Source organism: Miniopterus natalensis, chromosome 1 (genome assembly GCF_054644295.1).
Source record: "Miniopterus natalensis isolate mMinNat1 chromosome 1, mMinNat1.hap1, whole genome shotgun sequence".
Taxonomy (NCBI): domain Eukaryota; kingdom Metazoa; phylum Chordata; class Mammalia; order Chiroptera; family Miniopteridae; genus Miniopterus; species Miniopterus natalensis.
The window spans coordinates 86,332,398-86,345,063 of NC_142081.1; the positions used below are offsets into that span (position 1 = coordinate 86,332,398).

The window sequence follows — 12,666 nt, forward strand, 5'->3', positions numbered from 1 at the left end:
AGGGCCTTGGGCAAGGCAGTGGTGGTGGGGATGGAGAAGAGGGAGACCTGTGAGAGTCACTAAGGACACAGTAGCAGGTGGGTTAAAGCAGGTCATGTCTCCAGTGACTTCCAGGTTCTGACAGGCATGACAAGAGTGGCCTTTGTTCCACCCATGCAGACAGGAAATGCAGAGGGAGGACAATGATGGACACACTAAGTCTGGAGTGCTTATGGTGGTACAATACCTACTCTGATCTGGAGCTTGGGGAGAGGTCTGACCCAAGCCACAAAATGAAACCACAAAGTAGAGAATGAAATAGGACCAGCAGAGAACTGGGGATGTGGCCCTAGGAAGGCTCCAAGTTCAGGGCAATTACTGATTTGCTCAAGATCAGTCATTCAGATGGTTCTGGTTAGTGTGGGGTCAGTGCAAATAGGCCTTGTCCTCACTTCCTACTGCCTCCTCTAAGCTGTAAATGCCACCAGAGCTTTCATAAATAGCATGAGGAATAAGAGTCTCTAACATATTTATCCCCAGAGTACTTCCTTCAGATGACACAGGTGCCAGGCAGAAGGCATAGGTTCAACATGGCAGGACAAAGGTAAGGGTGACTCTGTACCTAGTAATTAACACAGAGTAAAAGACCAGTTCTGAAATGTTTGCTGGGTAAGGGTCCCAAATTCCTGATAGAGTCCTAATATTTTCACAAATTGGAGTGTTGTACTAATGTCTTCCAGAGGATCATAAACTGAGTTGCCAGGGCTGTTTCTTTATGATATATATATATTTTAAATGTTTTTATTGATTTTAGAAAGAGAGAGGGGAAGGGAGAAGAAGAGAGAGAAATATGGATTGGCTGCCTCCTGCATGTCCCCTACTGGGGATGGAGTCCTGCCCTGACCAACTGGGAGTCCACGCAGTAACTTCTCTGTGAATGGGGTGATGCTCAACTAAGCCACACTAGCCAGGGCTCTTTATGAGATTTTAAGTCCTTCCAGCTCAAATCACGTGACTGTCTGTGTGGGAGTCCACAGCTTAGCCTTTAGTGGAGCATAGGGATGGAGGAGGGACTAGGGAAGGCAGAAGTTCAATTTCTGTTCTAGGGTCTGAGGGGCAGTGAAGCTCACTGCTATGGGCAGAGTTGTGTGCTCCAAAATTCATCTGTTGAAGCCCTAACTCCCAGTACCTCAAAATGTGACTATTTTTAGAGATAGGGTATTTTAATAGGTAATCAAGTTAAAATGAGGTCACATGGGTGGACCCTAATCTATCATGAAGAGGAGATTTTGGATACTTGCACACAACAGGAAGACCAGACGAAGACACAGGGAGAAGGTGGCCACCTACAAGCCAAGGAGAGAGGCCTCAAAAGAAAGCAGCCCTGCTGATACCTTGATCTTGGACTTCTAGCCCTCAGCAGGCTAATCCACTCCTCACATTGCTTTTTCTGTTGGGGGCTTATATATATACGTTTGGTATATCCTCAAGAAGAAAAATGAAAGAGTTTGACATTCTGAGGAAAAGAAGAAAGGGCTGGAGGAAAATTAAATGTGAACTCTACCTACTGAAACAGACAAGCAGCACAAGTGGATTTAACATGTTTAAATTTATTTACTGCTTAGCAGATTACCAAGTACTTCTCCAACCTAACTCATTTAATCTTCACAGCTGTCTCAACAGCACCAGGGAACTTGTTAGAAACTCAAATTCTAGGCCCTTGAAGATTTGATTCAAGAATCAGAAAGGGAGGATGGGGCGGGAGTTGGCCACAATGTGCGTTTTAACAAATCTAGGAGATTCTGATTAGCTAAAGTGTAACGTGCGAGAACCACTGAGATTGGGCATGGTCTCCTGTCCAGACCGGCAGTGAGCGGGGTGAGGTGACTTTTTTCACGATTGTTAGTGGCCCAGCAAAGAAGGTCTCCTTGGCAACTGGCCGGGAGCGCGAAGGACGACAAAGTTCTAACACCTTGGAGGAGCGAGCGGCGGGAAACTCCAGGGAGCGCCCGGCCCTGCAGCCTCCGGGCGCGAGCGGCTGCGCGGCTGAGAGCGGGGAGCGGGGAGCCCGGGAGCCCGGCCGCCGGCGCCTGCGCGCGGGCGCGAGCCGAGGGGCGGGTGGCGCGGGCCCGGCCGCCTGGCGTGCTGTCCGAGCCACTCAGAGCGCCCGGCCGCCGACACCCGGGGGCCATACAAGTAATACCCGGCGCCGCCCGCCGCGCCGGGACTCTTGAGCCCGCAGTCGGGAAAGGAGGCGCCGGGTCCTGCAGACCAGCGTCGCAACTTGCTCTGCTCGCGCTGCTGCCGCGACCGGGGCCAGACAGCCTCGCTCGGGCTCCTCGCCAAGAGCCAGGTAGTACGGTGACTGTGCCACCGTAGCCAGGGCACGCTGTGAGTGCCCGCCCGCGGCATAGCTGCCACCTTCGCCACCGCGGGGAACTTTGTGCACGCGGCCGGCCCGACAAGTGGGCAAGGGAGGCCTGCGCGGCTCAGGCTCTTCAGGGGCGAGCGGAGGTGAGTGGGTCGCGAAGTTGGGGTGCGAGTGTGGAAGCGCTCTGTGACTGGACCGTACGTTCCCTTCCCGCCCCCAACCTGGTCCCCTCCAAAGTTTTCCTCAGGACTTTGGGGGCGGGTCCAGGGGTGGGGGCTGAGGGCAATGCGTTTGCTCGGGTGAAAGAGCGAGTCCCTGGGACACCCACTCGTGCTGGCCGGGAAGCCACACGCCGGCCCGGGCCTCCAGCCCCCATCCAGGCCGTCTGCTCCCGCGGGACTGGAGAGCCCCGGCGCTGCGACTGCACCTGGACCTCACTACAAGCCTCTTCCTAGCCCCGGGACCCGGGTGAGGGGAAGCGTGACAGGCCGCCGCCCTCCCCTCCGTGCCTTTCATTCGGGCAAAACACAAACTTCGTTTGCACACAGCACAACTTCTTTTCCAGTGTTTTGAAACAGGATGAGCGTACGCGAGTCGTCGCGATTTCCTCGGGACAGCCCCTGGAGGCGGGGCCGAGTGGGGCGACTCAGGGCACAAGTGGGTGCCTTGGGGCGCGGGGACAGCCCCGGTCCTCTTCGCCCGTGTCTGGCTCCGGCCGGGCCATTGCGGCTCAGGAGGCGCCCAGAGCGCTGACCTCTGTTCTGGAAAGGGGTGACTTGCGGTGGAGGCGCGGGGTTCCTTGCACTCGGTCGGGCTCCATGTTCCCGACCCTCAGCCCTGCTCCTCGCTGTCCCCAGGGTGCTCCCGCCTGGTGGCCCGGCAGGGGGCGCCAGCGCCCGGTCGTCGAGCGGGCGGCAGAGGGAGGGGACTTGTGCGAGCCTTCAGGTGAGGAGCGCAGTGAATCACCCCGAGACGGGGACAGATCCTCGCTCTGAGAAAAGGAGGCGGGGAGTGGTGGTGGCGCTGTTGAGAAGTCGGGACTGGCGCCGCGGCTCTGTTGCAGTCAGGGCCGGCGAACCGCTGTCGGCGGGAAGCGGCGGTCCTGCCCAGCGGAGGTCTGGGGAGAGCTCAGGAAGGTGAGGAGCGTCCCTCCACGCGCTGGCCCGGGGCAGGGAGCGCGGCACAGGGCTCAGGCTGGCGACTCTGGGACACGAGACGCGTGCTCTTCTCCGAGGCCGGTTGTGGGGTCAGTTTTACTACGGCGGGCTGGGAGGGGGTGGCTAATCCCCGCGACGCGGGGACCGGGTGCTCGCGGCGGCCCACGGGGTCCCGAGCTTGGTAACAAAGGCGCTGCGCAGCCACTCCTCCCACCCACTTCCGTCCCCGGCGCGCCCGGGCGCGCGCCGCCCCGAGGAGTAACCAGGGTCAGGGGTTCCCTCCGCCGAGTTTCGGGAAGTTAGCCGGGCGGCCCGTTACGCGGGGGAGGGCGGGAAAGGGGGCGGCCCGGGCACGCGTGGGTTCAGAACTGCGACATCGCTTGTTTCTTTCCCGGCGAGCGGCGAGGGCTGCGGTGGCCCCGCGCCTCTCCTGGCCCAGGGTCGCGCGCGACTCTGAACTGCGTGCGCCGCGCGGCGGGCGGGCGGTGCACGCCCTCCCTTCAGGTTCTGGACTCCCGCGGGCGCCCGGAAGGGAGTGGTTTAGTCTCCGGTGACCGCCCGCAGCCCCCGGCGCCCCGAGCGGATCTCCCCGAGGCGGTAATTGCATTACTGTGAGTTAGCGGCCGGGAGGCCGCGGGCCAGGCCGCAATCTGGGTCAGGTGCGGGGTTAAGAGCTTCTGGCTCAGACGGTACAGCTCTGGTGAAGCCTGACAGTTTATTGCCATTGGAAGTTCCCCAGAAGGGGAGAGGACAGCAGGGGAAATAAAGAGAGCTCCTTGTTTTGCACGAATTTGGGGTAACTGTACAAACCCCAGCACTTGCACAAGTACTGCCAGTGGAATGGCAGGGGCAGGGCGGCCTCTTCACCACCCAGACCTTCTGGGTGCTGGAGGCAGAGGAGGAGGTGCTGCCGAAGGGAAGCCCAGAGCCCTCTGCTCAGGTGTGAAACCATATCCCTCAGTAATCAATGGATAGAATTCATTTGTTTCCTTATCTGCCGCCACTCCCTTCTCCTGTAGTAGGGAAGGTGCAGAAACTGGTTTTTCTAAGGAGCCTAATGTAGGAGAGGATCTTAAAAGCACACTTTGGAAGTCTCCTCACCTGTCTTTTTTTTCAACCTCACAGCTTCCTCCAGAGACGTTTTCTCTTACAGATGAGGAAACTGAGGCTTAAAGATGTTTACAGGGCTCAGACTCTCCTCCTCCAAAGACTGCTGTTTGCTCTCCCCAGTCTTTGCCAAAGGCTGTTCCTGAAGAGTTTTTGTGGCTGGCCGAAGAGTTAGGGTATATGCTGTCGCCCTAGGTTCCGTTTGATCATGGTAGGCATTAGGGTTAGATGGACTTTCCACCTATTGCTGGCTTTTGTTAGGGCCAGCGCCTCAACTGAACCAATCTTAGTGTAACGCTTACAGTATAGGAAAACAACTAAAACCCTTAGAATGATCTGACAACTGCAAAGAGTCAGAAGCAGCTGTCCTTCGCTCTATGTGGCGCCTCCTCAGGCAGGTGGGCCTGGGTCAGGAACTCTACAATGAGTCCTGTTGCCTTCCCTGCAGCAAGGAGCTATAGTTCCTACCCTGTTATAACTGTGTTTGCCGCCTTCTCAATATGTATTTACAGTTAAGTGAAGTCTGCCTTGGAAGTATGGCCAACCTTAATCAACTGTCTGATGAGTTAAAACTCCAAAAATCCAAAGGCTGTGACGTCTGACAAGTTTATTGCCTGAGAGGCATTTTAAGCTTCTAAGAACCTGGTGTTATTCACACATCTTGATCCGTTATCAAACTCAGGTTTATGGTATGGGGTGTTGGTATTATCTTGCATGTGCTTAAGATGGAGTCTTAAGATGCTGTGTGAAAGTCCGGAATGACAGTCTGTGACTGAGAATGTCCCAGTGCACTATCGTCGGCTGTGGAGATGGCGAGGCATGGTGAGTAAGGGCCAGCCTCTGAAGTCCGAATGGCCAGCTACAAATGCTGCCTGCACCATTTATAGCTCTGTCATGTTGGGCAAATTGCTCAGCCTCTCTGAGCTTCACTTGGCTCTTCCAAGACAGAGATGATATAATAACTTCTGGTTTCAAGCTGTGTAGCTGCGCATCACATCTTAATAACCATGGTGTTTACGAACAGAATCTTTTTCTTCCTTCCCTCAGCCAGAAAAGTAAAATGGTAGACACTTGTCTTGAACTCCCTTTTCTTCTTTGTTAACACTGAAGTGTAGTGTAGTTAGTGGTTCTTTATTGTCAGAAAATGGTGGTGGTGATGGTGGGGGGTAGGGTGGTACTAATGGAAAACTTTGTCTAGTTGCCCAAGGAATTTACAAGAGGCTCCGGAACTGTAGAGCTTTCCTCTGAGTTTTACTACTGTGTCATTTTGTGGCCAGCCCTGCAGTCATTTCTCTTTCTTTAAATTCGAGGCCGGTATTCTAATGACCAAAATGACAGGACTTAAAAACAAACAGACCAAAGCCAAACAAACTGGAGAAAAGGAGGCAATATTTTCTTTGCCCATTCACTAGACATTCATAACACTAAAGAAAATTATCTGCTTCTGTGAAAATTGTGCTGGCCCAGTCTTGGTTTAAAGGTGAGCCACCAAATTGATAGTGAAGGGAGGAGAGTTTGGGATAACATTTCAAAAACATTTGTTCAAATAAGGTAAACTATGTGTGATCTGAAAATTGTTAAGCTAACTTGTAGAAGGTAACAAAGACACATGTTCAGTTAAGCGAAACAACTAGTCAACAGCCAGTGTAGCTATTTCATGTGTTACAAAACTGGGAAGCTTTGCCACTTAGCAAATATAGGTGGAGAAATGGTTTCTTGTGATGTGTCAAGTTGTTTTTGAAAGACCTCTTGCACTGCTGTTTTATAATTCTTGATTTGACTTTTGCATTTATCTTTTAAACAGTCATGGGCTAAAGTACTGCAAACCTTATAATGTCCTTAAACACTAATGGATCATGAAAGTTGTCACCAAGAAGTGCATAGCACTGGAACACAGGGAGGGATTGCCATTTAAAGCCTATATAGGTTTTCTGCTTGGCTACAAAATGCAGCTTTCTCCTCACTGGAAAGTAAGCTGCGTGGGTAACCAAGTGACAGTATGCAAAGGGTTAGGAGCAAGGTCCCTGCTTTTGTGCATCTCACTCCATTTGTAGCTACTTGTTGAGCTCCCACTGGGAAGAAAGAAGCAGCTGCAGGGCATGCACCAGACCTGTGCTGGGCTGTCGGCTTCCATTGTAGGAAGATGAACAGGCAGCTTGTTCAAGAGCATCTTGCATTCCCCAGCTGTTCCACAACTTCTTTGCATATGGGAGAGAACTTACCAGCTGCTGGGGCAACTGTACTTACATTTGCTGCTTTTGTTTAGTAACCAAGGAAAGTAAAAATCCAGATGCCTTTGTTAAACTGTAGCCATTGTAAATAGTCTTATTTGTTTTTGTTATGTCAATGTTATTCCAGATACAGTCTGTCAGAGGAGAAAGTTTAAAAATAAATGTCAGAATTAACATTTTTTCTGAATAAATTTTTTAGGGATAACCAGCATGTATAGTTTTTCCATACTTAAAACCTAGGCTGCTTTTGTATTTCATTGACTAACAAACGAATGGGTCTAATATTAAAATTAAGTGTTTTTTTTAAAATAACCATATGAATCAGGTTAAGTTATATACATTTTTCTATTGCATGAAATATACAAAAGTTACAACATATAAAAGGCAATGTCTAGACATCGTCTTTTTGTTTTCAGAAGATTAGGTTACTTTGCATATGTTAGAGCTGAAGGTTAGAAGGTACTTTGCCCACCCACTCCCCTTGCTTGTCTTATCCACGAGAAAACTTGAGTTTCCAAGCAGTTTTCAGCTATCCAAGATGGTTTGGCTCTTGGTGTAATTCAGCGAATCTTCTGTTGAGTGTTTACAGTGCTGCAGGCCTGAAGAACTCTGAAGATGAGTAAGGGCCTGGGCCTAGCCCCAGATGGACTCACAGCTGAAAAACAACAGTCATAAATGAATACCATCTGAGGGCTGTCATAGAGGCAGCAGCTTTTTGTGAAATTACCTCTTCAGATACCTTTTTTGTAATAATGTTGGTGTAATTGTGTCAGCTCAAATAAAGCCTGAGCTACAAGTTGACATGCCAGTAAAAATTGAGAGTCTGGGTACAGGAAGATAGGAGAGGCATTATATGGTTTATCAAATTGTGAGTATCCCTACTGGAAAGAGAAGGCCTTGTGTTTGCATGGAGAGCCCTTCCCTACTTCAGCCTCCCTGTCCCTGAATTCCTGCCCAGCACTCTAATGCATTTTGCCCTCCTAATTAGTGTGAATAAAGGTGAATAAATGCTCTCTAGAAATTACAGCATAAATCACAGCCCTTTATTGGGATTCAGTCAGCTTCAATCTCTTTGTTCTAGAAGAGGTTATAAAATAAATCATAATCACTTGGACATGTATAAAACCCTCTGATTCTGAATCTCAGCTAATTCTTAGGGGCCCTTGTACTGGAAACTGCTGTTGCTTCAGATCCCCAGCTACTCATGGTTGCTGGGTTAGACCCACAATTTTAAATCTTTAATCCCTTCTGGGCTCCATTATACATCCATGTATCTTTTACTTCATTGGTATTGCACAGTGATAGTAGATTTTCACAGTGTTTCAGCTTTCAGTTGGTTTTACTGCCATTTTCTTTGAGACTCAAAAACTGTTGTTAGGCTCTCAGGGTTGATGGCCCTGGGGGCACTGTTTTGCAGAAGAGGAAACTCAGGCTCGGCAGTTCAGCACCTTGCCTGGACTAGGATTAGAATGAAAGTTTCCTGACTCAAAACTCAGCATTCTCATGGCCCTAGTCTCCCGGAAGGATCAATTTACACAAAGCTAGAGAGGTTGAGTCACCTCCTTGCTGAGGCTTCACTGTGTATGCAGACTACAGTGGTCCTCACTAGGCTCTTTCCCAGAGATAACTGTTTCTTATTATAGATCTCTGCACATTTTACTTGTTTATTGATCATGTTATGTTTTTTAAGTCTTGGCTCTCAAGTGCAACTGCCAGCTTTCTAACACATGGATCCCTCCTTCCCATCACACACGCATATACATAGATACACAAGAGGCCCAACAATGGCTGTTGGATCCATTACCCAGCCCAGCTCCTTTGAGAAGATGACCTCACATTTATTTCATCAACATGTTTATTCCTGATTAATGATTTGGAATGCTACACAGTTCTTCGTGGATGTCAGCTATAGGTGGATGGTCAGAGTTAACCAGTCTTTTTTCCACAAGGGGGACAGTTGAAACATGAGCCAGTTCCCCTTGGTAATGGTAACCGTGCTGTCCCTTCAACAACCTGCTCCTTAGAGGTTAGAAACCTCTAAGAGGTGATGAGCTTTGGGGGTGCAGTACAGAGGGCCCCCCTGTGCTCAGGGCTCCTCTAGTACTCCTTGTGCAGCCACTGTGCTGTTCCTCACACACACCCTAACTGTCCCCCTCCCACCTCCTAACTTTGGCCACTTCCTCCCCTTCCTAAGACCCTTTGTTTTCCCTCCGACATGCTGCTCTTCCTGCTCCTGGTCTGTTCCTGCTCGCCCAGTCACCTCCTGGCGGTCTTGGGTTTCAAGTGTCTTAGGGACACTTTGCCTTGGATGTCCTTATCTCCATCTGTCATTGGTGTTTAATTGCTTTCCCCCACTTTCCAGCCTGCTCTTTGACACAGGGTAGGTTTTCCTCCTTGCTGTTTTTTCTGTTGACTTCTGTCAGCTTTTGCACCAGCTGATCAGGCTGTCCCTTTGTGTCTGCACTTTCCCTGGGTTTCCAGAATGTGTCTCGTGTCTTTGTTTCTACCCAAGACTGCCCTACTCTTTCTCCCCTCCCCGCTTTTTACCTCTCTTAGTTTTATGTATTGAGGTATAATTGACATGTAACATTATATTAGTTTCAGGTGTATAGCATAATGATATGATCTTTTTATATATATTGCAAAATGATCACCATAATAAGTCTAGTTAACATCTATCATCACATATAGTTATAAAACTTTTTCTTGTGATGAGAACTTTTAAGATTTATTATCTTAGCTACTTTCCAATATACAGCCCTTCCTCCCCTTTTGGACAGTGCTTCTTAAGAAGTAGATCCTTTCCCTCTTATTTGTTCTTCTCAACAATTTGCAGGCGTGATCCTGAGCCAATCCCATTTGGCTGCCACCTACATCAGATGTAATAATTAGGCTAATACTCTATCACAGTTTTTATTTAGAGGAAACTTTGCTTTTAAAAAACGGTTCTTTGGAATTGAAACGTGGAAACACCAGTTTTGAAGTTGGTCAGCTCAGGGCATTTCAAAGGCCTGAACTTTAGGGAAAAGGGTTTGAAATTTATTTTGGCTTTCCTTTTGCATGGCAGTACCTGGAAAGTAACTGAAACATAAGCTTGTTTTTGGATAACCTTTCCCTTACAAATGGAAATTGTACATACTTAGAGCAGAATTAACATTTACTTCTTTTTTTAAATTATATTTCTGAAAGATTTGGGAGGCAGCTTGTGCTCTGTGGCCACTTTGGCTTGCATGTAAGTTATGAGTGATTGGTCCTATTAAGACTGTGCTGGGGCCTTTGTTCCAGAGGCTCATCTGGGGTATTTCCTAGCAGGGATCCTGTGTCCATGAAAATATACTGAAGAGTAGTAGGCCTGAGGAGATCTTTGATTTAGGAATCTTTATTTTTCTCTCCAAAGCTTTGAACACGGAGGGTTGTCCTCAGAGTCAGGATTGGAGCAGGTTGGCTGTTGGAAGCAGTGGGAAACGATGTTCTCAGCCTGCCTTGAGCCAGAGCTGCAGGGATAACATCTGGGCCTGGTGATGCCCCAGCCTGGTGTGTTTGCCATGAGCTCCTGGGCCATGCCAACTGGTACTTAATCACTGCATGGAAATTGCTCTTTTTCTGACATATATGTGTGTGTGTGTGTGTGTGTGTGTGAGAGAAATATATATGTGTGTGTGTGTGTGTGTGTGTGTGTGTGTGTGTGTGTATATATGTGTGTGTGCTAATTTACACCAAGGATTTTTAAAAAAATATTTTTTAAAAATGATTTTGAGAGAGAGGAAAGGAGAGGGAGAGAGAGAAGCATTGACATGAGAGTGAAACATCGATCAGTTGCCTCCTGCCCGCAACCTGGGCATGTGCCCTGACCTGGAATCAAACTGGCAATCTTTTGGTACACAGGAAGACACTCAACCAATGGATCCACACTGGCCAGGGCTCTCCTTTTTTTAAGTTCTAGCAAAAGTGAAAAGATGCTTATCTGTGCCAAAATGGAGTTTGGTTCTTGAGCTTCCCAATTATGAGGGAGCCCAGCTGTCTTGCCCTAGTAGATACAGGAGTCTGTATACAGCATTGGGATTGATGCTTATGTTAGTATAGACTGTAACTCACCCAGACCAAGGATTTATTGTTTCAGTAACATTCTTTAATTGGTATTGCAGGAGGATCTTGATGTGGTCACCAAGTTCAGTTGTCCATCTATAACAACATCAGGAGAAAGGTTTTAAAAGTTGGAATTACATAAAAACAAGAAAAGAAAGTGATCACACAGATTGTTCATTCATTCACTGGTTTGTTCAGCCAGCATTTGTTAACCACATGGTGTGTGTGTGTGTGTGTGTGCATGCTTAGTATTGAAAATATAGAGCGAATCCTGTCTCAAGGAGCTTACAATTTGGAGAGACTTTTGTAAGCGCAAAAGCATAGGAAGGTGTCATCAGTGTTGTGATGTAAGCATATTCCAGGAGTGAAGAGACACAGGATGTGATGGAGGGAGTGCTGAGATCAGCGTCATGCGTTGACTGTAACATACGCCAGGCCCTGTGCTGAGGGTTTGACGTGCTGTACCTCTTTTAATCAGCAGGATCATGTAAGTGGAAGCCTTGATAGGTTAAGTGCCTCAAATGAGGTAAGGTGATTAGAATCTAGGTTTGAACTCAGATCCAAAGTCATGAACCGTACGCAATAAGAAGATGCATCGGTATCTTTCTAGGTTTCCTTTCCTGCTCTGTCCATCTCCATCACTGTATGTAATGAAGGAAGAATAAAGCTGGAGAGCCATTTTGTGTAAAGGATGTACAGTGGGGATCTAGACTATGCCCACTGTCATTTAAAGGATATACAGTTTACCCATGAACAATGCAGACTTGGGGTGCTGGACCCCTGCACAGTCCATAATCTGAGTATAACTTTTGACTCCCCAGTCATCCCTCAGTATTCGAGGGGGGTTGATTCCAGGACACCTGTGGCTATCAAAATCCGTAGATGCTCAAGTCCTTTATGTAAAATCGCATAGAACAATGCATACAGTCGACCCTCCACATCCGTGACTCCCAACTGCAGATCAAAAATAGTGTTTTCCAGTCGTAGTTTGTTGAATCCGAAAATGTGGAAACCTGTGGATAACTGTATGTTTACTGAAAAAAAAAATCTACATACAAGTGGACCCATGCAATTCAAACCCGTGTTTTTCAAGGGTCAAATGTATCATGGGGATCCAGTCTAGACAGTGACTCTGAGTCTGTAATTATGCATTTTCTCAGAGGATCCTTTATAGTCAGTGTTTTGCCAACTGTATTTCTAAAGAGGCTTTCTTTTCCCTCTGCCAAGCTTTGCAGAAACTGACTGCCAGGCTCATTGTCACCCAGGAGGGACTGTACCCCACAGCTTTCTGCCTGTTTTCTTGGTGCAGCATATCATAGCCAACAGCCTCTGGTTTCTGCCTTGCTGGTCTCATCTGTGTTTGGGTGAGGAAAAAGGTTTTATTTTGGGCTTGTCAAAAGGAAGAGTAACTTCCTCATCAAGCAGAAGCATGTTAGTGCGCACTTTACAGCTGTTAGTCTTCTCTTCACATCCAGCAAGGTATAAGCTTCATTCTCTTATCTTCCGTTTTCTGTCTTGTAAGGACTGCAGGTCTGTATTTCTGATCAAACCTGTTGTGATTATAAGGAGAGGCTCAAAAGAGAAGTGAGATACTGCCTTCTTCCCAAGGGAACCAGTGGGGACAAGGAGTGGCCTTCTTCAGTGTGAATCACTCGGGCTGAAGAAGAAACTTTGGAAAGCATGTGCTGCTCTGGGGCTGTGCCTGTATGTCGTCACTCAGATGCAGCTCTTGATA

General features: G+C 48.3%; 1 protein-coding gene across 1 annotated transcript in view; it reads left to right on the forward strand.

Annotated features, from left to right (window-relative positions):
• The first annotated feature begins 3,322 nt into the window (after positions 1-3,322).
• Positions 3,323-12,666, forward strand: part of SVIL (supervillin) — a 238,304-nt gene continuing 228,960 nt past the window's right edge. Inside the window, exon 1 of the mRNA XM_087823810.1 lies at positions 3,323-3,486. The gene's annotated coding sequence lies outside the window, so the exon portion shown is untranslated. The remainder of the gene's footprint in view (positions 3,487-12,666) is intronic.